The 24911-nt window shown below is 56.4% G+C and overlaps 1 protein-coding gene across 1 annotated transcript in view; it reads right to left on the bottom strand.

The window, feature by feature from the left end:
• POU2F1 (POU class 2 homeobox 1) overlaps positions 1-24911 on the bottom strand; it is an 88429-nt gene extending 63518 nt beyond the window's left edge. The window contains exon 1 of the mRNA XM_045838386.1: positions 24859-24911. The gene's annotated coding sequence lies outside the window, so the exon portion shown is untranslated. The remainder of the gene's footprint in view (positions 1-24858) is intronic.

Below are 24911 nucleotides of genomic sequence, written 5' to 3'. Positions count from 1 at the left end.
TCCTCGGCTCCGGACGCTGAGAAAGGCCCCAGAAACGGGGGGGAACGAGACAGGGATCGGGACCCCGCCACGGGTCTCCGGGACAGTTTCTCCGAGGCAGGCCGGGCGCGGCGGGAGACGGAGACGGGAGGAGGCCCGGACTGTCCGGCTACGAAGTCCGGCCCCGCTCCGCATGGAGGGAGGCGCGGGGAAGGCCTTCTGAGCGGCAGGGCGCGCAATCGGACCCGTGCCCTCGGAAGGGCCCTCGGAAGGGCCCTCGGAAGGGCCGTGATGCACGACTGACTGAGGAAGACTGCAAGCGCGAAAATGTAATCAGGGTCCACAGGTGAACAGGGCTTTGACTAGTTCTAAAGGGTGGGTGGACATGAGAACACACACATATACACACAATTTTTATTACACACGAGTCAAGGAATATTCTTACCACTATTGTTTAATAACTAATTAAGCCTTCATTTATTCTTGTCATTTACACAGAAAACAAAAACATGACCCAACAATGGAAAATACTTACATTTTCCCATTCATTCATTACTCGCAATTCAACCAGACTAACCTTCCAAGAGTGAGGCTCAGCTCACATGACTCAAAGCACCGAGTGGCTCCCTACCGTCTCCCGAACCCAGTCCCACACCCAGCCTGACAGTCAAGACCCTGCACAGACCGGCCCTGACTCACCTACCGTCCCTCCCGTGTCCCCGCCAAGTCAAACCGCTCCGCTCCGACTCGGCCGGGCTGGGCGCACGCCGCTCCCTCTCTCCGAGAGGCTCCCTCTCTCCGAGACGCTCCCTCTCTCCGAGACGCTCCATCTCCCTGAGACGCTCCGTCTCTCCGAGACGCTCTGTCTCCCTGAGAGGCTCCCTCTCTCTGAGATGCTCTGTCTCCCTGAGAGGCTCCCTCTCTCTGAGATGCTCCGTCTCCCTGAGAGGCTCCCTCTCTCTGAGACGCTCCCTCTCCCTGAGACGCTCCCTCTCTCCGAGACGCTCCCTCTCTCCGAGAAGCTCCGTCTCCCTGAGACGCGCCCTCTCTCCGAGACGCTCCCTCTCTCCGAGACGCTCCGTCTCCCTGAGATGCTCTGTCTCCCTGAGAGGCTCCCTCTCTCTGAGATGCTCCGTCTCCCTGAGATGCTCCGTCTCCCTGAGAGGCTCCCTCTCTCTGAGACGCTCCGTCTCCCTGAGATGCTCCGTCTCCCTGAGAGGCTCCCTCTCCCTGAGAGGCTCCCTCTCTCTGAGACGCTCCGTCTCCCTGAGACGCTCCGTCTCCCTGAGAGGCTCCCTCTCTCTGAGACGCTCCGTCTCCCTGAGAGGCTCCGTCTCCCTGAGAGGCTCCGTCTCTCCGAGACGCTCCCTCTCTCCGAGACGCTCCCTCTCTCCGAGACGCTCCCTCTCTCCGAGACGCTCCCTCTCTCCGAGACGCTCCGTCTCCCTGAGACGCTCCCTCTCCCTGAGATGCTCCCTCTCCCTGAGACGCTCCCTCTCCCTGAGACGCTCCGTCTCCCTGAGATGCGGCGCCGCCCTCCACTCCCAACCGCCCGTCAACCCCGCCTTCCTCAGGCACGTCCAGCCCCTCACTCCTGCCGCCCTCGTCTGCCCAGCCCTCCACGTGCACGCAGTGGAGCCGTCTCCCGTCTCCCTCTCCGACGGCTGCACCTTCCTGCAGTCCACCAGGACGGCTTCTTCCTAGTCACATGGTTATAACAACATAATTGAGCTCCCCACTTAAAACCAAGTATAAACAACCTCCAGCCCGTTCTGTGAAACTGGACAGGCACACATGCACACGCAAACAACTATATTGTAATCTGTAAACCAACCAAGAGCCTCTTCTGTGTGAGGGCGGGGCTGTTTCTGATTCACCTTTTGCTTCCTGCAAATCTCTGCATGAAGTCCGTACTTAAACAACTCTGTTGAATAAAGCAGTCAACACTTACGTTGCATTTGCCCTCGGCCCTGGCTGCTGTGGCTCAAAGGCTCTGCTGGTGCGGCTCAGTGGATTGAGTGCCAGCCTGTGAACCAAAGGGTCACAGGTTCAATTCCTGGTCAGGGTACAGGCCTGGGTAGTGGGCCAGGTCCCCAGTAGAGGGTGCACGAACAGCAACCACACACTGATGTTTCCCTCCTTCTCTTCCCCTCTCTCTAAAAATAAATAAATAACCTCTAAAATGTGCCCTTCCTCGGGCCTTAGTCATTGAGCCGCAGTGGAAGGAGCCCTCAAGCCCCCGCACTGCACTGAGCCGCCATCTGAGAGGCCGTGGGGGGGGCGGGGGGCCGCGAGGGTTAAAGTGGGTGTGAAGTACCACGCTGCACTGAGAAGCTTACTACACGGTTAGGACGTAAGACACATCTCGGAAGCAAGCAGAGAACAGTCCAAGCACAAAGAACCAGATTCGGAACACGAACGTCAGGAGACCCGGCACTGCCGACAGGTGCCGCGGGACGCCCAGAGCGGAGGGAGGGCACAGCCGGCCGGCTGGGTGGGGAGTGCCTCTGGGAGGCTGGGCCAGGCGCAAGAAGGGGTGAGACTCCCCAGCCACTGCGTTCCCCAGGTTGCTCCAGCAGCCACACCCACCCCTTTGCACGACCAGGTACGTCTTGGTCTTTGCCCTGACCGCCGCGGCCCAGGTGGCCGGGGGTTGTCCCACGAAGCAGAAGGCCGCGGCTCCGTCCCCAGCCAGGGCGCAGGCCCGGGGGGCGGGCCGGGTCTCCGGCAGGGGCGCGTGCGAGAGGCACTCGACCCCTGTCTCTCTCCCCCATCAGTGTTACTCTCCCTCTCCTCCTCTATCTTTCTCCCTCCGTCCCCTCTAAATATAAATCGTTTAAAAAACCGTATACATCTCGGCTTGAAAAAGAAGAATGACCCCTGCAGCGCACCTGTGCCTGACCGACAAACGTCTGTGCCCACTGGCCCCGTCCCTGCCCTAGTTTAATCACGCGACACAGGCGATTCCCAAAACTGAGTGAGCTGGTTTTCCCCGTCTTTTTGTTCACACTGCTCCCCAGCCGGGAGTCCACCCGTGCTGCTCCGGGGGCTCAAGGGGCAGCCCCTACTCTGCACCCGTGGGGGAGCGAGACCGGCGAAGGTGCCCCCACTTCTCAGAGACCTGCGCCGAGCGCCCACTGGGACGTCTTCCCCCGTGCCGGACTGGCCCTCAGCAGACCTGCCACTGCCCGACGGCTTCCTGCGCGGCCCACCACGCCTCAGCCGCAGGCTGGCACGCTCACTGAAATGCTTCAAGAACACTAAGGCAGTTCCTGGTTTGAAGCAGCATTATCAGAAGTTTTCTTCTTCAAAAACTCATGTGTGGACAGGCTTTAAAAAACCCCAGTGCCACTGAAACAGTATCGCTCACCTGTTATTACACAGGCGCCTGAAATATTTTGCCCAAGGGCATAACCCAGGCAGAAGAGATTCCAGCCTGCATTCTAGTCAAAGACCAAACGGACAGAACTTCCCGGCGAGCCCGGGTGTTACTGAGCTGCCTTTTTCCCCAGTTGCATCATAAAAGCAAGGAGCAAAGAGAAAAAAATGCAATAGTATAGCAAAGACATCAGCCAACTTTTCTCTTCTTTTCCTCATAGAGACAGGCAGACCAAGCATCAAGTCAAAAAGAAAAATGATCTCAGAGTCTTTATTTCTTTAAATTAAAAAATCCTTAATCATATATAGTTCCAAGTTTTACCAAAAAACCCCAAAAACCCTACAAAAATATGGGATAGCAGAAAAGAACGATACCTTCTTCTATACAAGAAGGTTGGTAAATCATTCTATAAACTCACAGAGGCTAAAGTTTTGTTTCTGAGCCTCAAGCACAAACTCTTGGGCTGGTACGAGCTAAAAGCATGATCATCCGAATCATCGAAAGCAAGTGTGGCGGGCCTTTCTTCGAAGTGCGGCTCTCTCGGCCTCAGACGGTCCCTTGACAGTCAAGTGCGTCTCCAGCTTCGGAGGAACCTCAGGAGCAAACTCCTCCTAACGCGCCCTTTGCGCTGCCCTGTGCACGGCGCTGCAGTACAGCCAGGCCGCTCCTCAAACACCCAAAGGCCCAACCGAGCATACGAATGTGAGTTAAGTGTATAGGCAGATCAGTCCATGCCCGAAGCCCCTGGTACAATGCCCGCCGGCACTGTCTTCGGCACCACGGCCGAGAAAGCGCGCCGCAGCCCGGACGCTCCCGACGGGCCGCCCGCGCTCACGGGCTCTTGCCGGAGCGGGGAGCCATCACACTCGGCGGCACTTCCAAAGATTGTTCAAGTTTTTCTATTGGCCAGAAACACTGATTCGTTTTGCATTTGTGCTCAGTTATGAACGTTCTTTGATTTAAAGTTTGCAAACAAGTAAAAAACCAGGTCTAGTCAAAGCTGTAACCTAACACAAGTATACAGAACATGGATAACAATCTGGTGTGTGCTCTTGAATGATCAACAATGGAGTTTATAATGATGCTGTTTCCTCTTCACAGCAGAGAACACTGACAACAGATTTGAGGGTCTTAGACCCCCCAAAAGTTCCTATCAGCGTCTCCTGCTGGGGCGTCTCCTGCGTGGAACACTGCAGGAGTCTGCTCGGACGGCACTCTGGCAAGGCCCACTCCAAACCCTCTAGTGACAGCCAGGGAGGGGCCGTGGGGCCACAGCGTGGCAGGCGTGCTCTGGAGGGAAACACCTCCGTGCTTCTCCCCACTTGCAAAGACACGACGCACGAGCCCCCACTGCTGGCTCTAAATACACTCTCCACAGAAGGCTGGCCAGACCCCCCAAACAGCAGACAGGACGGCCTTCGTCTGTAGGAAGCTTCCAAAGGGACCCTGGACAAATTAAAAGGTGAGAAAACATTTGAAAACATGGGGAAATCGCCAACCCTTATAGAAAAGGTACATTTACCTTAAACAACATAGAAAGAAGAAACCAGAAAAATATTATTATTATCTTCTATCATATCTCCTGCCTCTACATCCTCAGTACCAGAACACAGGTCAGTGTCTCCCATCAGGCACCGGGAGGTCTGCGGCGCCATACACTCGGTGATGACAAAATAACACGGTGTCTCCACCCACGCCGCACACCCCTCTCTGTCCGCAAGACGCACGCCCTCAGGCCAACAAGCGGCAGGCTGTCAACCTGGAGAATTTCCAAGAAGTAGGACCTTTTAATGAAAAAACATATTTTCCTAGTACCCAACACAAAGATCCATGAAAGAAAATCAAACCAATAATTTCCCACCGACACGCTGAAACTACCCCCTAAACTCCGTTTCTCTCCCCACTCAGCAGAACGCTGACGGGCGCCGGGCCGGTCTCCTGCAGCCCGGACGCACGCCAGACCCGTCTCAAAGCCGGAAACCTCTGTGTCCAGCCAGAGGTCTTCTTGTAGCCCCTTCCGTGTGCACACGCGTGCCCTCGCGCACAGAAATCTCACTGCTATTGCCTGAAACTGCTGTTAGCTGAGTCTTTACTGACTTCTTGCGGAACACACTCTGAAATCACTAACGTAACAGATGAACTTGCTTTTAGAACCCTAGCAAAGTAAACTGAAGTCTGTGTATGCATATTTATTTTTAATCTAGCCCAAAATGAACCTATTAGGAAAGGTAACAAAATTTGAAGAAGTAAAATAATTCACAATAAAGAAAGCAGGGTGTTACGAGACTGTATTTTTATATAGTATAATGCCCCAGGACGCCAGAAGCTTGAAGAATGTCATGCATTGCGGGCCCTCGGGTTTCTTCTGCTGGTGAGATTGCCAGGAGCTGTTTCCGGAGTCCGTCTGACCCACTCCACGGTTAAAAACGAGGCCCAGGTGCCCCGACGGGCCCTGTGCCGGGCCCGTGGGACCCGACCGGACCGCACTCCTCAGCCTGTGTCACCACCCGCGTCGCGTTTCAGCCCCCGGCAGGCCTTCCGCCGGGCAGGGGCGGGCAGGGGCGCTAACAATACACGAATTCCATCAAACATAAATTCACACTGTTTCCCTGATGGTCTTGTGGCAACATTCTTAAGAATAAAAATACTGGTAAGCATCATTTTCCATTCTTACCTAAAAGTTAAACACCACACTTGAAATTCTGAGAAGCACCTACAACACTGCAACTACACCTAATTAAAACAAACACCAACAAAAACACTGTGTCCCGAGCCGTGACTCCCGCTCCCTTTCCCCTGGACCCAGGGCGGACACGCCCTCCCCACACTATCGGGCCGGGGCCAACACCTGAACTAAAGACGAGCGTCCCTCTGCTTGTTCTTCACCCCGGATCCTTTTCTGTTTTCTGGAAGGAAGATGCCAGAACAGATTGCCCAGAATGACAGATAAGGTCAGAGCCCTGCTAACGTAAGTAGTTACACTAAGAAACATACCAAAAAAGGTGACGCACACAGGAATGGAGCCATACACGTAACACTCCTTTTCTCGGAAGCCTGTGCACTGTTCCACGAGAACCAGAGAAAATGTCCATCACAAAGGTCAGTACAACCCGCTGAAGTGAGGGTCTACCACCTGGCAGCAAGCGAGGGGCAAAGATGGTAAGGGAGAGCGCCCTGCAAATCACGGCGTCGCCCCTTCACAGCCCGTCCTCACCCAGGGGCGTCGGCATCCGCGGCCCGAGGCTGTCTCCGCGGTCTCTGCCCCGGCCACGTCCCGAACGCCGTCCTCGTCCAGAACTGGGCCTCCTCCAACACCCGAACCTCCTGCCGCGAGGGGACCTTGGTCCCTCCTGGACCTCTTCCTTTACTCCACTTCCTGGCCCCCGCCTTCCCCCACCTCCACGCACTCCTGCCTTCCCTTCCTTCTCAGCCCCACTGGGGCCGCAGGCCCACTCGTGACTCCGGTCAGCACTCCCCGGCCCCGGCCCCGGCCCCCCCGGCCCTCCGCTGCACAGCCCCGCCGGGCCCCGGCCCTGGAGGACCCCGGCCGACGCCGGCCCCACGGCCGGGAGACGCCGGAAGTCACGGCCTGCAGGCCGGTCCTCCAGGGCCTGGCGAGTGGCTTCAGAAACCTCTTCCGAACCCAGAGTGGAGTGGGCTGAGGAGGGGACTGCAGGTGTGCGGCCGAGGAAGGAGCTCGGGAGCCCACGAGAAGTTCCGAGAAGCCCGGAGCTAAGAGGAAGGAGAAGGCTGGTACTCGGAGCCGAGCGAGCCGACGAGACGAAGGCGCTGGTAAGTGGGGAACTACACAGGGGACGTTTGGAGACACGGGCAGAAAGACATGTGCCACAACTTCTGAAAATAATGTATTCGCTCCAGCAACACACGTTAACTGGCGAGGGTTTATCTCCAGTGCAACCCAGAGCTCAACCTCCCGCACAGCCCGAGTCCCGACATCGGACAGCGGGGTCTGAACCCTGGCTCTTCCCGTGCCTCGCGGTGGTATCTCCCGGACAAGTCGGTTCACCTTTCCGAGCCTCCGCCCCTCCCCTGTAAAGGGGGACATTTTAGCCCTACTGGAACTTATCTGAAACATTCTGACAACCATTACCCCAAAACCCTTTGCTTTCAGAGTGGAGTTTTAGAGTCTCCTAGAGGGTAACATACATATAAAGAGCCTCCCCCAAAAAGTTTGAGTGTTTTGTTTTGTCTTGTTTTGTTTTTGGCTTTGCAGGAAAATATTCCTCCTCTTCTCTCCCAGGCCACTCTCAACTACAGGCATCAAAGCTAAAGAAGATTTGGACACAAGAGCCTATAATCAAGATCTGATGATCCTATTTTATAATATAAAACATTTAAACAAATACTGCAGCAAAATGATTGAGCACACCACCTTTATTTCAGTGGGTTCCACGTGAGAGGAACAAGCGGCAGCAGGAAAGATGGCGGGGCTGGCAGAAAGGACATTGAGAAACTTCATGTATTTACTTCTGAAACTTTGCCTGAAGTCACTGCTTTCCACAGGCTCGGCTGTTCCCTTCCTTCCCAGGCCACCGAGAGGACTCTGGAGACAGAGCCCACCGCCCCGCCCGACCCAGGCCCCAGGGCCCAGCGGCGGGCGTTCCAGCCCCGGTCCCGCTGCTTCTCTCCCGTCACAGCGCCCGGAGCTGCAGGTGCCACCGGGCCGCCGGGGTGCCGACTGCGCCCCAGACGGGCCGCACAACTCAGAACCGAGGCTGCACCTCGGGGAGCAGGCAGCAGCCCTGAGCTGAGGCCCCTCAGCTCGCCCACTGTCAGCGTCCACAGGACTCACGGACACGCGGAGAGAGGAACAGCGGCCCTTACCTGCACACCTGTCTCTAAAAATAGTCCCCACCCAACACGCAGCTTCATTTCTAAAGCCTTGAAAAGAGCAGTTGACAATAACGAAGAATTTCGGAGTATCTTCCTGAACCAATCAAATACGGGAGTTAACTAAAGTGGGCTGAAAACTGGGACCAGTACCCTTAAATTATTTTAAACTGAGTACCCCACTTTCTAGTTGTGCCACCTTTGGGGAATTCACTCCCCTGTGCCTGTTTCCACATCCACGAAACAGGTGAAATGCCTCCATCACGGTGACGTGAGGGTGACATGAGGGGGCTCCGGCACGACATTTAAACCGCGCCCGGCACTCGGCTTGTCACTGCGCGGCGCCATCGCAAGGTGGGACCGCCACCTGAGGTCGTCTGCTAATGCATTTCAGTTCAAGCAGCAAAACTTGCTGTTCACTTATTTATCCACAGCACGCCCTGCTCCCAAACTCTCGTGACAGCATCGCGTCATCCCCACGGTAATGCCTGGCTGCCACCACTAGGTCCACAGCCCGGCACAGCCAAAAGCAAGGAGCCTTCTGATCCCCCTCTGCTCACGAACATCTAGTTATTTCACCGGGCACCGGAGAGAGGCTCCGCAGAGCCCGGGGAGCCGTGCGCGCAGGAAGACGGGGGAGTCATGGGAGAGGCAGGCCCCATAAGGTCTCTGCTCTGCACTGGCCAACCAGCGGCGGGCGCCAACGAGAGGAGGAGGGCCGGCCGGCCGGCCGCTGTCTCCTGCGCCAGGGTTGCTGCCAGACAGACAAGGAGCCCTGCCACCGGGGACCCCGGGGCAGACCCTGAGCCGCAGTGGGCACTCCCACGGGGTCACTGCCGGCAGTCCTAGGGCAGGGCTCCAGTCGCGCGGGGAAGGCCCGGCTCCGGGCTCGGGGGCGTCTCTCACAGTGCGTGCCCCGCAGCCCAAGACACAGTGGGTTGCAGCGCCGACTTGCAGTCACCTACCAGACACTTAAATTTTGGAACAAATCGATGGTGACTCCACTCGGCTTCGGTGACTCGGCTTCAGTGAGGCACAGACTCAAACCGTTTGTCTGCGGTCCTGCATGATCAATCAGGAATCCCTCCTCTCCTTAACCATTCCGTGGTTTTAATTATTCCTTCCTCCTTGAAAGCAGCGAAACGACCGAGCATGTAAACACACTCCTGAGCTGACTCTGAACCACGGCCAGTCTCATTTCAACTCTGCTCCTTCCCTCACCGTGCGAACCGCCCCACTGCCCCACCAAAAGCACACACTTCCCAGTCCCTTCATCCTTTTCGGGTTATTAAAAAAAAGATTTTATTTATTTATTTTTAGACAGAGGGGAAGAGAGGAGGAGGAGGAGAGAAACATCAGTGGGTGGTTGCCTCTCACATGCCCCCTCCTGGGGACCTGGCCCACAACCCAGGCGTGCGCCCTGACTGGGAATTGAACCGGCGACCCTTTGGCTCTGAGGCCGGCGCTCAAGCCTCTGAGCCACACCTGCCAGCCAGGGTGGGGTTTTCTTGTTGTTCTTTTAACCTTTCCGACATGAAGAGGTGTCTGCCTGCGCAGTGGAGGCCGCTCTCAGGGTCCGCCTGCTCACACCCCCACTCCGCGTGAGCTGCCCCTTCGCACACCCCGCCCACACCCCCCCAGGGGCTTGTCACTTGGTGCTGGCGTTTAAGAGCGCGTAATGGATGAAGGACACATGTAGCTGCATCGTTCACACGGGCTTCTGCCACTCCCGCACATACTGCGCAGCCGTGCCCCTGGCACCTCCGGCACGCAGAACCGTAACCACTTGGCAGTCAGGTAGCTCTGCCCACCTCCTTTCCCGGCACCTGAGTTGTGTGCTGTGTCAAAATCCTTTCCACCCGAAACTAAATAAAAATTATTCCTAATTTTGTCCAAGTACTTTTCTGAGTATCTCTTTAAACATGCAAATCTTTAACCTCCTCAGAATGCATTTTTGCATATTGTATGAGGTATGGCCCTAACACACTTTTTAAAAAAATAAACGGCCACCTCCCTATCACGACCCAGTCCCTCTACCCTAACGTAATTTAGGCCGTCCAGGCTCCTGGGCCCCGTGCAGCGCTGACAGGAGACGTCCACGTCTGCAATCACACGGTCGCTTTTCAAAGCGCCCCGCTGCTCAGGGCTCCGTGCCCCGCCTCCAGCTCTCCCGCACCTGCCTGAACGACAATGAAAGGGAGGGTGGGGTGGGAGTGTCAGATTTACTACAACGCCAAAGGAGAGCCAGTGCGCCGCCCCGGCAGCTCGCCCTGTGCACGCACACCTGGGGGAGGCGCCAGGGTCACCCCCTGAGCTGCCGCCCGGGACGGGTCCTGGGCGGTCTCGGGCTCTGGCAAGGTCGCAAAGGCACGCCGGGCGGCACTGCGCTCACGCTCGCTGCGGGCCGACGTGGCTGTGGGGGCCGAGAGTCTCGGGGTCCAGAGGCTGAATCTCAACTCTCCCCTTTCCGCAGCAGGCTAGCTAGCCTCGTGCTGTCCCTCTCAGTGGCAAGCAGTGTTTTTAGAGCACAGTGTGCCTGAGCCAAGACAAGGGCAGCCCGGAGAAGAAAATGGCCAGGATGTGGCTGGTGGCGGACAAGGTGTGTCTGGTGCATAACGAATGGATTTCCTCGGCCTTGACCAAGCAAGAGGCCTGAGCAATAACTGTAAGTGCAGCCAGGCTCCTCCTGAAGCGAAGAGACTGTAAGAGACCACAGTAAGAGACTGCGGAAGCTCCGCCCACTTCGTAAGTGCGCGTCCCAGCAGCAGGCGCGCAGGCCGGCGTGGCAGGCGAGGCTCCCACTCCTCTCCATCCCGTCCCGGACGCGCAGAGCCAGGGCCAGGTCCCTTGAACTCAGTTACCGCAGGCGCGGCAACGAGGTCAGGGTTCTGAGAGCCAGGCTGGCCGGCCCTGAGCCGCCAACGAGTCAGGCCCCTCTCCGTGCCGCCTGAGTGGCCAGCCAGCCTCCTCGAACCACAAGTCCCTCTGTTCTCTCTGCCTTCAATGACAACGACCGACTAATGCAATTTCAAACCCAGTGCAGCGCAGCCTTTATGCTGAAAACACTTCCTAACGGCGGCAACCCCGCACCACCGCGGACAGGACAAACACACCCCCGTCCTCCCGGAGCTCAGGACCTCTAAGAAGCTGAGAGAACATCTATGCGCGACTGCCTCCGGGTGCGCAGCACCTCCGCCCTCCACCCTTCCCCCGAGGCTCCCCTCTTCGAGGCAGACGTCCTGGGCGATGCTCGCCTCCCCGCCAGTGTCCCGGCAGCGTCCTCGGGAGGCGCTCGGCAGGTGCTGGCCTGGCGGGGCCGCGGCGGGGTCGGTGCGCCCACACACAGTAGGGCTGCTGCGGGGAACCCGCGGCTGGTGCCGCCGTGGGGGCCCTGCTTATAAGGCCTCCCTCCAGGAAGAAGTTTCCTTCTGATCTTACAGTCAGAAACTGCGCTTTTTTTTTAAACATAAAAGTCTGCTTGCTTTCAAATGTCATGACATAAATTGACTAGGCTTCTCTTCCGCACCGTCTACTGTGAAGCTCAAACGGGTGTGCCCCACTGAGAAAAACTAGAGATCTACACTAGGCTTTTTTATTTTACATGTTTACTGCGCATTTCTTACGAGTTTATGAATTCCTGTAGGCCACCTTAAATTTCCGACAAAATGAAATAAATGAGTAACATTCACCTCAATGAATCATAAGCAAAATTTTCTTTTTAAATTTAAGGAGTCAGAAAAAAACTCACATGAGAAGTCAAGAGAGAAAGGATTTCAAGTATATGACATGTGGATTTAAAATATAAAACCACTCAACTCTAATTCACTGGGGAAACGGGGAAGGGAAATGAGGAAGAGAAAAGATCAAAGAATGTCCCAAGTAATTTTTATTTATAGAAATTAGACAAATGGTAGCAAAACGATGACTTTGTGTAAACTTAAACTTACTATATGGTCTAAGTTACATGCGATATTCAGAGATACTTACTATCCCACTCACACTGGTGGAAAGAACAGCCACAGGCGATAAAGGAAACAGAAAGATCGCTTTACAGGCAGGGTCTACTGTCCCCTCGGCTCTCCGGGCGGCCGGCGCGGTCCAGGGGGTGTGTCGGCTCCACGACCTGCACAGTCAGACGGCCTTCTTGCCGGCCCCCCCGCCCCTCAAAGTCACGGTCATCTTTCCTAGCCACCACGGACGTCCAGTGCTGTTGCAGCTGCACAGCAAGCCTGGCTCACGCATCACACTGCCGAGCCATGCCCACCCGGGAAGTAAATTACCTTGGCCCTTACTGTCATCTTCCTTAAGTGTCCTGTTCCCCACGCCACGGGGAACCCCGCGCTTGCTGGGAGGCCCCACCCCACTCCGTGCAGCACTGAGGAGACTCTGGGCGAGTCCTGGAGGACAGGTCTGTGGGAGGCGCGTGCACTCCAGCCTCCCCCCCACACCGGACTGGAAATGAAAACGTCCTCAGAGCAGGCAGAGTGAAAAAGTGAGTGCACGCCAGCCGCCCTGCTGCGGAAAGCAAGTTCTGTGCGGGGGGTGGGCACTCTCCAGGACCACAGCGCCACGGCTCGGCTGCCCACCCAGACCCCGCGACCGCCCCCTCTGGAAAGAGCAGCCGACAGGCGGCTGCAAGCCCCGCCCCTGACGCCGAGGGGGAGGTGCAGGGAGCACGACGGCCACCACGCAGGGTCAGGGTCGGAACAGGGGGACGTGTTTGCCAGCTGCTTTTTATACTTCCAAAAACGCACCATCTCTTTCAAACTGCGGTGAGCCTGCACACCCAGAGGCTCCAGATAAACAAGATTCAACTGTGGCTGAAGCTCTGCTCAGTGGACAGAAGTGGGGGCCCAGGGAGAGGAGGGCAGATGTGCCCAGTCCTGGGGGAGAGCACCCTGGGGTGCGGGCCCAGCCGCAGAAACCAGCACTGTGCCCGCCCCAGTCACACACCCGGGACACAGCGCAGCAGGGCCTCTCAAACCGCAGGCGTCCGGCAGCACCTGCCGCGAGCCGGCTCACTGAGTGAGACAGGGCGCTCTGGAAAGTGCTCCAAAGAAACTAAATCACACGCCCACAGCCGGGAGGCAGCGAGGCCAGGACTGCAGCCCAGGTCTGTCTGTCCGGGGTCGGTGCCCTCGCCGAGGCCTCTGGCGGGGACCCGATGTCACGAGAAAATCATGCTCCATCTCCCTGGAAAGTCGACTGTGCTCAAGGTTGAATAACTCTGAGTATTTGAGATACACAACCAATAAATACCAATACACCATGAAGAAAATACAGAATTCATCATTAGCCATTTCCCACCGCAGGGGCCATCCCCTGTGGCATTCTGTGGTGGGCCAGGCTCCCTGAAGGGCACCAGCACGCACCCCCCCGGCAGGCACAGGCGGAGGAACCCTGAGCGGCGAGCACCGTCCCACAAACACTTGTTGAGCACCGAACGCACAGCGCGCCTGTGTGAGACGCCGGGAGTGCAATGCAGTCCCTGACCTCAAAGACCTTGAACTAGTCTGAAAAGAAGCAAGTCAACCAATAAGTGAGGGCGCTGAGGTACAGGCCTGCAGAGGACCTACAGAAACAGGGAACAGACATCGGGGCAGACGTCCTGGGCGATGCTCCCGCAGTCCGGGAACTCCCCGGGGCGACCCAGGCTCCATGCTCACCCTACGCCGCCTCCTGAGAGAGACACGGGGGTCAGCCTGCGGGGCTGGGCCGGGGCGGAGCCCCCCGGAGAGGGACACCGGGCACGGCAACAGCAGGGCTGCAGCTGAGAGATCACGCAAAACGCGGCTCCTTCTCGCACTAGTGTTATTTACTTACTACCTGTTGTATCACTTTTCCACCCAAACAATGAACAGTAAACCTACTCTTGCCCTACTCTGTATTTAACAAGCTACAAATGTTCTGGAAAACCACGGTATTCTAAAACGGCTGGGACTAGTACAATACAACAAGAGAAAGACATCACATCACACTGGGAAAGTGTACAGAAAAATAAAAAATTAATAAGATGCCCAACTCACAGTGAAACTATGAAAATGAAAACAGGTATTTTTCACCTGTCACCATAGCAAAAACTTCAGAGAGACTGAGGGGAAACTCTCAGATATCAAAGGTAAAACCTACTTCATAGACAAAAATATGGGATGCACGGTACCTCTCCACGACAGTCTGCCCGGAGACAAGATTCTCACACGTAAATGGACACGTACAACCACGGAGAACACCGAACACCCGTCGAAAGGGAGGAGGTACCGAGGGCGGCCCACCAGCACAATGAACCACGGCGCGGCGGCCGGCGCAGAGGGCGAGGGAGGCGGGGCAGGACGTGCGGGAGGGCTGTCGGTGGGAGAGGCGCGTCCACTGAGTGTTCGGAGCGGTGACGCCGGCAGATGTGCCGTCTAGTCCAGCTTCCCGGGGCCGGACGAGGCGGAAAGCGCCCCCCTGCTGACCTCCCTGGGCCTCTCGGGCTGACCTTGGAATCACCAGCGGCCAGCCACAGCCACCCTGAGTAATAATTCCACAGCCAACTTATCATTTGTTATGTAAGCCAGCAGAAATCATTCATCTAAATAAATCAATTCAGAAATCTTTAAAAAGTCAGCCTTTTTGCCCAGAGATTACACCTAGCAAATAAAAAGGATTATTCGCCTGGGAAAATCGCACAGAACAAGGAGCCACGCAAAAAACACCAGGGCCAGGGCCGCCACACCCCGGGCCGCGCGCCGTGACTCCCTCCCTCACCGACGTGCGTGCTCTCGGGGGCGGGGGGGGGACGCAGGTGCTGGGGCCCACAGTTGTGTGTGTCTGCACACTCGGGGGCGTGCTCTGGGAGCCCCTGCCCCGCACAGCAGCAGGGCCGCCCCCTGACCCCAGTCTGATCCCCTGGAACCACACCACTCCTCCCAGCACAACCCCCAACGGTCCATTCGTCTTCTCAGGCCACAGCGACGTTGCCCTGCCTCCGCGGCAGCGGACTTCTCAGCCATTCCTTCTACCTAGGTGACTGGCACACGCATGGACGTACAGCACAGCCCACCAACGGAGCATTTCTGCTGACCACGTGAGGGAGCGGGGGCGGGGGAGCTGCCCAGCGAGGTAGCGGGAGAGCAGCACTCCAGGCCAGGCAGCGACGCGGGCGTGGCGGAGAGGGTGTGAGGGCGGGGGCGCCAGCGCCCGGCGATGACCGCCTGCTCCTCAGGACAACGGCCAGCTGTCGCGTCTCTGCAGCTGGAGCCTGCACCCCGTGTGACCACAGCTTGGCAGGGAGGGAGTATGGGAAAGAAGGCCATCGCACTGCCCGTACGTCAGTTTTAAGTACCAGCTCATTTGGGAAACGTTAAAACATTTTCAGCACATGTTAATCAAAATAATCTGTAGCCACGGCAAACCTAATTCCCTATCTAGCCGACTGGGTCGTGAAAAATATGACGCCCCGAATGAAAATGGGCTGAATGTTAACATCTGCAAACAGCTTCAGTTTAAAACAGAACTCTCGCGAGAGTCCGAAAGGCTCAGGACGCTGGGCACCAGGGTCAGCGACCCGCACACAAACCGCTCGGGTCCGCGCCCACATCCGCAGACGGTGGGCAGCTGGGTCAGCGTCAGGGCCACAAGTGCGGGCCGGTCTCCCCGAGCGGCGGAGGGCCATGCGCGGACGGCTCTGGACCTCGATCTGGGCCTGGGAACCACCGGAGAGCGCTAAGGGCAAGCTCGGAAACAGCTGTCCCCAAATACTGGCCCCTCCGTGGACTCGGAGTGGACACTAATGGCCAGGAGCAGGACGATGCTCTTGCTTGCAGCCCCCGTGCCCGAAACAGGTCAGAGGCCCGGGTGGGCACTCAGCCTCTCCACACGGCCCTCTCCTGCCCGACAGGTGAGGACGACAACCGCACACACCTCTGGGGTCCCAGGAGCCCAGCACGGAGCCCGCGGGCCAGCGGGGCGAGCAGGAGGCCCTCCCGGCCCGCACCCACCCCCGCCCCCGCAGCGGCGGCTCGGCCCCCTCTCACACAGCCAGCCGGCCTCACGTTCGTTCCAAAGAGAACTCCGACGGCTCTGAAGGCTGCAGAACTCGGGCCGGGCGGCCCGGGTGGCTGGACTGTCGTCCTGCGCACCAAAGGGCTAAGGTCAGATCCCTAGTTCGGGCGCGCACAGGGGCAATCGGTCAACACGCCCCTCTCACACCAGTGCTTCCGTCTCTCTCCCCCCCCACCCCTTTCCTCTCTCGAAAAGAAACAATAAAAATATGTCCTCGGGGGGGATTAAAACAAACAAAGAAAGTAAGTTTGAGAATTATCTTATTTACAAATGCAAAACAAAGAAAAAAATCAGCAGAGAAGTAAGTTGTCCCAAAGTCACCAAGCTAATTGGGGCCTGGAGCCCCCAGGTCCTCAGCCTCCTGTGTCCTCTTCGTTCCACGGCACCCCCCCAGACACTCGGGGGTGCAGGTGGTGCCATGGGGGCTCGTGGGCAAGGTTCTCCCAGAGCACCACCCCAAACACCAGCCTGGTCCCCACGGAGGGTTTACCAGCAGGTCCCGTGTCTCACGCGGGGACAGGCGGGACGGGGCGCAGCACCGGAGAGGAGCCTGAAGCAGGCAGCAGGACAACCCAGGCAACTCTCCCGAGACAGCTGGTCAACACGGTTTAGGGGGATTTTTTTTTAAATTAAAACCTGATTAAGAAAACAGCACCGCTGTGTTTGTGTGGGCCGCCGGGACTTCCTGGGCGGACCGTGCCGTCACGGTCCTCACGGAAGGGGTGGGAGATAAGAACGCACAGGCAGCTGGGGCAGGCGACAGGGTGGGCGGAGGTCAAGGACGCGCTTGGCTCCCCCCAACACAGCGCCGCCGCCGCCGCGGCACAAAGCTTCGGGAGAGCGTTAGGGGGCAGCCCCGTCCCAGGGTGACGCCCGTGCCCACAGAGTGCCCTGGCAGCACAGCCGCGGGGCGGCCGGTCCGAGCCCGCAGGCCTGACAAGTGCGCAGCCTGGGAGAGGGGCCGCCCCAGCGCAGGCATCGTCACCACCTCCGGGTGCTGGAGGACGGCCACGCGGGCAGGACCGAGGCGCGAGGCGCGGTCTGGACCTCAGTGCTCAGGCTCCGTGCTCAGGCCACACGGGGCAGGAGCGCAAACCTCAGCCCTCGCACTTCTACCCGGTCACACTCGTCCTTCAGTCAGAGCTCCCGACCTCCCCCGTGAGTGTGAAACCTGGCAACGACACGTCTGGCGCTGAACTCCCCGCCCGGCCCCGACGGCTTCCCGGCGTCCCCTGCTCTGCCCTCAGGCCCCTGGGCGCAGACCCTTTCCCCTGGGGCTCTAATCAGCTGCTGAACATGTCACGTGAAGGGCTCCGGCCACAGCTCACGAACAGAGACACTCACGCGTGGTTCCCTACCCCTCACGCGTGAGACCCCAACTCCTGCGCCAGCAGCCCAGAGTCAGAGCCCCCTCCCCGTGCTCCCCGCGCCCCCCGCTGGAGGGCCTGCAGGTTTGGCTGTCCCCCAAATGCGCTCAGTGCTTATTAAGCACATGACCTTGGGAAAGTCACTTAACCTGGGCTTTATTTTACTCACCTATAAAATGGGTATAATAATTCTTGCCTGAAAGGATCAACTGAGGTAATAAAAGAGCACTGCTATAAATTTTAACATATTATAAAAACACACACATTATCATTATGTCATAGTTATGGCAATTTTATTTTATTTTATACCTGCCTTGCTCCAGAAAGGATACCAAGTAACCCACATAAAACACAAAATAACAAGCGTTTAAGGGAGAAGCAATAAAAGAAATACAGAAAAAATGGAACTGGGAATGAAGCTAAGAAAAACGCATACCACAACCGCCTGTGTAATCTTTCAGGTTAACAATCTGGCCTCGACACTGTAGTTGGATTTGGAGAGAAAACTAAGTCAAGGAGACAGTTCAGTGTCCAGAAAACTGGAGACCAAACCACTGGTCAGAAAGAGCACAGTTCCTGCTGTAAGACCAGGCCGGACTCTCCCCCAGGGTCTCATTCTGCGATGTAAACGGACAGCGCCCCCAAAGTCTTCCTCCTGGACTCTGTTTCGTTACCTCACACCAGATCGAAAGCCTCTCGAGGTCAGGTCGTTGTCTTATTATCGTGTGTACGTGTCTCCAGTAGCACGTAAAGCGATCAGTCAAGAACAACATAACTCAGCTTCTATGTAACGGTTTCCATGGATCCAGCCTCTCCCTTCCTATTTCAAACCATCCTGCATGCCTTCCACCACGATTCCACACTTCAACAACCTCCACCAGCCTCCCCGCACTTGACCTTCACAGCACAGCCTAAGCCACCGCCTGTCTTCCCATTCCTCCAATGTCTTTTTGCCCCATTAAGCTCAGCTTTAATGTCTCACCTTCCACCGGAAGTCTGACTAGCAGCAACGTGGTAGAGGGGACTGGGGTCCAGGAGGGGACTGGAAAGTCCAGTCCTGTGTTCTCCGTGGTCACTCGACAGTTCGGAGAGTGTGAGCACATCCCTGAACCACCGGGAACAGTTCCTTGTCTGTCCAGTCGTGGCTTTGGGGCTGGCTCATCCCATCACCTGCCAGCCGCACGATTCTAGGGCACGTGGGTCCCTCGGCGTGAGGACACACCCTGATCTCGCCTCTGATCGCTATCGCCTGGTATGTACTTTCCTATGTAACTGCACACGCCGTCTTTCCAACGTCCCTGCTAAGTGAACGTCCACTCTGGCACTGCAGACAACTTTTGTAAGCAAAGAACTGTTTAAAAAACTATTTGTAAGAGACTGATTATAATATACTTTGCTTACTGCAGTATGAATCAGCAAAAAAGGGGGGGCTTTTTTTTTCATTAAGCAGACCATTTCAATAAGCATACTAAAACAAGAAAACAGTTGAGTCACATTTCTCTAAAAAAGCAAATTCACGCTGTAGGCTCCAAAGCCAGGCGGCCGAACTCCATCACCGAAGGCGGCCCCGCGCCGGCACCGCAGCACGGCGCTCACATCTCCCGCTGCAGAAAGAATGCCCACAGCAAAATGAGACGGGCCATAATTTCCATTGTGTTACTAATCTTACTTACATACCATTCTATGATTCCAACGTTTTTACAAAGTGACACGGAGAATTATGAAACGAGTCACGTGACAAACTACACCGCACTGGCAGTGGTTTCCAATAGTATTGCAGGCTGCATAGAGCCACTACCACCGACATCCACACTGGGCCCCGCTTTGGGCTTTTCATGTTGTCTTTTAAAAAAATAATATTATGTATCCTTTTCTCGATGAATACTCAGGTTCCTGGACAGTACTCAAAAAAATCATCTGATAAATTGAGAGGCTGGCTGATTCTTCTTCTGCTCTTTACTAGTCCTGTCAGCGAAATCTAAGCAACACTAACAACTTGAGTGTTTAACTGGAAAGAATAAATTAAAAAGAAAAAACAAAGCAGCCACATCCGTCACTGACTACAAGACACCGGTGCCCAGCGCCTGAGCGTCTTCAGTGAAAGCACTCAGGGCTCCGGCGCAAACCCCACGCGCGGCGTGGGCAGGGCTCCCTGGACCAGAGCTCCTGGAGCTCGGGACAGTCCTCACGTTCCGACGCCAAACACCCTGTAAGTGGACCAGCAAGTCAGGCCATGGCTCTGCTCGGGCTATTTTTGTTTTTGCTTCCATTGCTATTACTGCCGAGAGAGTTTACAAGGGCTCGCTGCCAGCCTCGAACACGGGCAGGAAGATGTCGCCACGGAGTAAAACCGACCCGTTCCTGAGAAGAAATACCAACCTACCAGGCTGTCCCGTTATCCTCACTCACAAAACGTCAACGAGGTGCAAACACGCCCGGCGAAAGAAGACGGAGGAGGAAGCGGCCCTTCTCTGCAAACCGTAATTAGCACCTCTCCCAACCCTGACTCCGCTCCGGAAGATATTTAGCTTACTTAAGCAACACGAAAAGATAAGAATAAAGGAAAACTCTGGTCCAAAGAACTTCCTTTGGAAAGGTAGAGAAGGAAAGACTTCATCCAGGAGAGATACGGAAACTCGAGCGCAAACTAAAGTGCACTTGCACGTGGGACGACCGAGGCCACACGCGGCAGCCCAGCGTTAGACTCCCCGGAGAAACACGTGAGCACGCTTGCTCGGGCATTTAACACTAAAGGAGGTAGACGACAGCTACAAGAACAGGGTGACCGAAAAAGGGCATGTTTTGTCTGTGACTTGTTCTGCTCTGTAAACGGTAATTATTTTAATAGTTCTAAATGCAAGCACTTCCATTAGGAAAACACGTTTCTGCTTAAAATTAGGCTTCACGGTCTTTATGAATTACAAACACTGGGCAACTGAACAAACACTGCCATATAAAAGCAAATTAACGACGGCCACATACAGAACTTTAAAGGAAAATTAACTTAGGCAGTGACCGAAAGAAGTGTGGGGCGCAGAGACCGGGCTGCGGGTCCCCCACGCCCCACGCCAACCCCAACGAGCGGCCGCAGCTCAACGATGGCCGCCGCACGACGGTGCAGCCTTCCTGGTGCAAAGGCCACACGCAGTCATGAACATGAGTGGCCCACTTTAAAAACACAACTAAATTAAGGATCAAGTGATACAGATTCAAAAACTTCTAATATTTCATTTCGAATGGAAAACACTACCCAAGAGTACATTTAAATGTCCAGTTCTGTGGGTTTAGAACCACCTGCTTAAGACGGTCAAGGCTCCGTTACACATCTCTGGTGGCTCGACAGGAGCGATTTAACTTAAGGCTCCGACCCCAACCTCCTCTCTGCACCCCTGCCCAGGTGGATAACAGATCGACCAAGACTCCAGCCTCCGCGGCAGCGGAACACGCCCTCCCGCCGCCCCAGGCCGTCCATCCGCGCGGAGAGCAGGGAATTAGAGCTGCGGCGGAACACCGCGCCACTGGAGCCCGAGCAGCACCAGCGGTTCGTGTTTCCCTCGGCTGCTGGGATTTTTGACAATGACAAAATGAAAGGAATTAGAAATTAGTTTGGGGAAGATGTTAAAAATGACTGGTACAGGAATGGCTTAGAAACAGAACAGTCCTTTTAAAAATTAAAAACGCTTGGTCAGCTGTGACATGAATGTTCAGGACCTGAATTCAAAAGCACCGTTATAATTAACGGGCAGGACAAGGGAAGGAAGCGACCACGGGTTCTCGGGGAACTCCCGGGAAGCCGCCGGGCAGGTGCAAAGGCAGGAGGCAGGTTCCATCCTGGGGGCCCGCGCAGCCATCAAGCACGCCGTGGGTCACCAGTCAGGGTCAGGGATGCAGCTCGGCAGAGACACCGCACTCCCAGAGCATTCTAAACATCGTGGAAATAAACTAGTTGGATTTTAAAAAAAGCCTAATAGGAAATCTACTCATATATCAAAAATTGTAAGTGGAATGCCTACCTCACAATGGGACGACTTTAAAAATCACTTATCAATCAAAGTAAGATGCACGAACTTGTCCAGACTAATTTAAAACAAACCCAAAAGAATTCTGAATTATAATTTTAAAAACTGTTTGCCAAGCACATGCTTCCCTGTCAGTGGTCCTCCTCGTTTTAAACACTGATTTCAACCCCGGAGCCGAGGGAGCCCTCGCCGCCTCCAACTTCAGCCCCCGCGTGGAAACAGGCCCGAGGCACCTGCGGCCTCCCCCTCGGCCAGGGCCGGCCCCGGTTCGGTCGGGAAGCACGGCTCCTCCCGGGAGTCTGGGGATCACGAAGAGCCCGTCTAATAAAATGGGCACGCGTATGGATCACTTCTAGGGTGATCCGTTTGAGAATCTGAGGAAATGAATTTTTACAATAGCATGGAAAGCCAAGCAGAATAAAGGCCAGTTAATAACACTCATCATTTTCTGCATTACAAAAATTGCACCATGAAATTTTGTTTGTAAAATGCAAGGTACATTTTCTCCTCTCGGATAAAATACCTGCGGCCTCGGTGGTGGTTAAATTGCAGCTATAAAGGAAATTGTCCCGAGATAAATGGCTTCCCTATGAGAAGGTTTCATTGCTACACTTCACCTCGGGACAGTAAATCAAATTAACTGCACGCTGTCCTCTGTCAATGACATCACCAGTTTGACCACATCTTGGGGATCGGGTGTAAAAACATATGCTACTTCAGGCATAAAATCATATTCCTGCTCTTTGTTCACCTGACCTCACGCCTCAGGTCTGGGAAACAGTCATTCACCTAAACGTGCTGGTGGAAGCTACAGATTATTTCCCCTGCTACATTTGGGGCCTGCCTACTGAGGTTAAGGAAGAAAAATGGTGAAAACTGGTTATTTGAAATTGGCTTGCTTCTAGCCCATCAAACCTTGAATTTTGTTACAAATTAAACTGAAGACCAACATCTCACCCAACCTGTAGCCTGCAAGTGACCACGAAGTGCCTTAACAGAATTTCAGAGGTTTAACACGTCAGTGTGAAACAATACTTCTTGATGCTTTCCTCCGCTAGCAACAACACCACGGTGTTAAAGACACACTCCGACTGTACAAAACAAAAGGGTTCAAAGAAAACTTTACCAAAGGACAGTCCAGAAATCAAAACCACTGCTTCTTCCGCGTGGCCGAAGTTAATCTGCCCCTCATAGATCAACTGCCCCAAGTCTGCGGGGACCACCAAATCAATGCTGACAACGCAGAGAGGCAGGCGGGCGTGCTGACAGGGCTGTGAGCTCCACGGCGGACACCATGTTCGTGTTCATCCCTCCATTTTTACCCACTCACCCCCAGCACAAACACACAGGGAAGGCAGACCCCAGTGCTGTTCGGGAGTGCCGCAACCAAAACGCACAAGTCCGCACTGTGAGTGGCACAAAATTAGTATAAGGCCCATTTTAGATCTCAGTGAAGAGGCTGAAAAGGCAGTGCAGCCCTGAGAAAGTTCTGAAAGTGCTGTCAATCGGGATTTCTAAAACACTTGTCCATTCCACAACTCCTGGAGAAAGAGAAAAGACGGGATGTGGAAACCCTGCAGCCTCACCTCCGCAGAGCGTGCCAGCTTTTCACTCGGGGCAGGGGCCCGGGGAGAGGGGTACCGATCCGCAAAACAAAGTGAAACCCAAATAGGCTCCGCTTGGCCCCGGAGAACAGGACCGTTTCCCTCCCCTCCCCACCCCTCAGGCCCAATATTACTGCAAACTATAAGAAAGCCTTTTTAAACAGAAAACAAAAACAGCGCAGAGCTGATGCTCAGCTCGAGGCTGTTGTGAAGCTGGTGAGGCCCCAGGAGGGTCGCCTGGGCCCGGAGAGGAGGGGGTGCGCGTGGATTGGGTGGGGGGAGTCCTTTTGGTTATTAGTAAATAAATCAGGCGGCAGAGAACAGGAGGCCTGGGCAACTGCAGGAGGAGCCAGGCCTCGCTCCCCCTTCTCTTCCCGGCACAGCCTGGGTTTGATCTCAGAGCCCTGTGGATTGCCAAGGAAAAAAAAAAGAATCATATCGAACCACAAAAGCACATGGGGCGAATGTAAAATATAAACACGGCGTTGGGCTGTGAGTGGCTGTTATTAAAGGTCTGAATTACTAAACATGAGAGGCGGGGAAAGCCAGGCGGCCATTTCAATAATATAAACCTCCCCGAATTAGACATTATTCAAATGAGAGGATCGGCGCAGCGGCGAGCGGGGAGGACCCAGCCCCCGGGCAAGAAGACGCGGCCGCAGACCCGGGAGGGGATCCCCGCCTCCTGACTCCCCGCAGGAGGGAGACCCGGACATTAGCAACTTGTCAGGCCGGGGGTCCAGGGGCCGGCCGGCCTCACCGCCGCGCTCTGGGGACCTAGCGACGCGGGGCCCGACCCCGGCTCGGCGGTGCGGTCAGGGGGGGTTGTGGGGGCCACACCACGCCGGCGCCTCCCACCCCGCTCCCCAGGGACGCTGCCCGACGGGGACCCACAGGGCTGCTGACGGCCGGCCCGAGGACATGCCCTCGGAGGGGGACTTCCGAGGGTCCCCCCGAGGGCGCGAAGTGGCGCCCACCCGCCGCCCCGCGTACGTCGAGCGCGGGCCATCTCGGGTCCGGCCGCCCCCAGGGGGGCGAGCGGGTGCGACTAGGTGCCGGGGCCGTGACCCCGGCTAGACCCCCTGGGCCCAGGGCGGCGGCGGGCGCTCCCCGCGGACGCCCCCCGCCGCCCCGCCCCGCCCGCGCCGCTCCCGGGGGCACGCGTGCTCGGTCCGGCCGCCGGTCCGCTCCGGGCCCGCCGCCTCCCGGCATTGTGCCGCCGCCGCCCCGTCCTCCACGCCCCCCCCGCGCCCGCCCGGCCGGGCCGCCCGCCGCTATGAATATGTAAAACGTCTTCATTGTCCTCCTCGGCCCCGGCCCCGCCGCGGACCCGCTCGGGCTCGGGCCGGCGGGGCGGCGGCGGTGCAGGCCGGGCCGGGCAGCTGGCGGGCCGGGCCGCAGCCCCCGGTGCCCCGGGTGCCCCTCCGCCCGGCCGCTCCGAGCCTCTCTCCCCCTCCGCTCGGCGCCCGGCGGGGGCTCGGCGCTCTCCGGCCCCCCAGCTCCCCGCCGTTAATTATAATAATCCTGAGTACTAATAAATTATGCTAAGTCGCGGGGGGGCCGCGGGAGCCGGGCTCGAGTATGAATATGAATATGTAAAATGCCGTAATGATTACCTGCTGCTGCTGCCGCCGCGGCTGAACTCTCATCTTGACTCGCTGCTCCTCCG

The sequence above is a fragment of the Phyllostomus hastatus genome, unplaced genomic scaffold (assembly GCF_019186645.2).
Source record: "Phyllostomus hastatus isolate PE091 unplaced genomic scaffold, TTU_PhHast_1.1 phas_contig_283, whole genome shotgun sequence".
NCBI classification, from domain to species: Eukaryota; Metazoa; Chordata; class Mammalia; order Chiroptera; family Phyllostomidae; genus Phyllostomus; species Phyllostomus hastatus.
The sequence above is the reverse complement of the archived record's forward strand: the minus strand, read 5'-3'. Positions and strand labels throughout refer to the sequence as shown.